We start from the raw sequence: 1,465 nt of genomic DNA on the forward strand, positions 1-1,465 counted from the left end.
AAATTTTACCTTTTTTAGGTTCTTTATCTCTGTGCTCTGCACTAGAAATTCTTTACAGACCATGATCTCAAACAACCCTAGAGCTCCATTTATTTATTTTCCTTTCCTCAAGGACCACTATCTTGCACTGTCTTGTTTAATGTTTGAAAACTATTGTTTCAAATATTTTGTTTGTCTTCTAGCTTCTAGGGTGGATGGGCAAATTTCTTCCTGTTACTACAACATGGCTTGAAGCAGAGATCCAATTTTTAATTCTTAAAATAGTTTATTTATATTTCTTACTTCTTGGGTTGGCTAGATCTTTTACTTCAGTGTTAAATAGAATCACTTATTTGGGGTGTCCTTGTCACATTCCTCATCCTAAAGGAAGATGTTTAATGTTAGAAATGGATGATGTTTGCTCTTTCCCATCTTGCAAGATGGTGGGTGGAAAAAGCTGAGAAGCTGGATGCTAAGGAAAAGAAACCTGAAGCCAAGAAGGCTGATCCTGGTGCCAAGGTAACCTTGGTGAAGGGGAAGCTCCACTATAGCTGAAACCTTGTCCTAATCAGAAAAATTGGCAGATATTTCTGATTGGCCAGAAAGGCCATATACAAGAGAAAGATTCAGTAGCTAAATCCAGCTTTGAGAAGAAAAAGAGAAGGTTCTTGCTACTGTCACTAAACCAGTTGGTGGTGACAAGAATGGTGGTACCCAAGTGGTTAAACTTCATAAAATGCCTAGGTATTATCCAACTGAAGATGCACCTTGAAAGATGCACTGTGTGCTAAGGCACAGTAAAAAACCTTTCAGGCAGCATGTGAGAAAACTGTGAGCAAGTATCACTCCTGGGACCATTTTGATCATCCTCACTGGGTACCACAGAGGCAAGAGGGTGGTTTCCCTGAAGCAACTGAGCGGTGGCTTGCTACTTGTGACTGGGCCTCTGGCCCTCAGTTGAGTTCCTCTGTGTAGAACTTACCAGAAATTTGTCATTGCCATCTCCACCAAAATTGATATCAACAGTGTGAAAATCCCAAAACATCTCACTGATGCTTACTTCAAGAAGAAGTAAACCCGGACACCAGGAAGGCAAGATCTTTGACTCAGAGAAACAGAAATACGAGATTACAGAGCAGCGCAAGGTTGATCAGAAAGCTGTGGACTCATAAATTCTGCCAACAATCAAAGCTGTTCCTCAGCTTCAGGGCTATCTGTATTCTGTGTTTTCTCTCACAAATTGGTATTCTAAATTTCTTACAAAGAACCTAATTAAATAACTGATCCATCAAAAAAAAAAAAAAGAAAAGAAAAGAAAAAAAGAAAAAATGGATGATGTTTGCTCGAGATTTATGGTAGATACCCTTTATGAAGTTAAGGTGTGCCATTTTATTATGGTTTGCTAAAAGTTTTATACAGAGTTATTTATAATGACTTTTAAATTTGATCAAAAGGTTTTTTTGCAATTAATATTTTCTCTTTTAAT

At 37.7% G+C, this 1,465-nt stretch overlaps 1 pseudogene; it reads left to right on the forward strand.

The window, feature by feature from the left end:
- Nucleotides 1-393: 393 nt before the first annotated feature.
- LOC123837351 (large ribosomal subunit protein eL6-like) lies at nucleotides 394-1,259 on the forward strand (annotated as a pseudogene).
- The last annotated feature ends 206 nt before the right edge of the window (nucleotides 1,260-1,465 follow it).

The sequence above is a fragment of the Mirounga angustirostris genome, unplaced genomic scaffold (genome assembly GCF_029215605.1).
Source record: "Mirounga angustirostris isolate CCGP_5_RB_7025 unplaced genomic scaffold, mMirAng1.0.hap1 SCAF_5, whole genome shotgun sequence".
NCBI lineage: Eukaryota > Metazoa > Chordata > Mammalia > Carnivora > Phocidae > Mirounga > Mirounga angustirostris.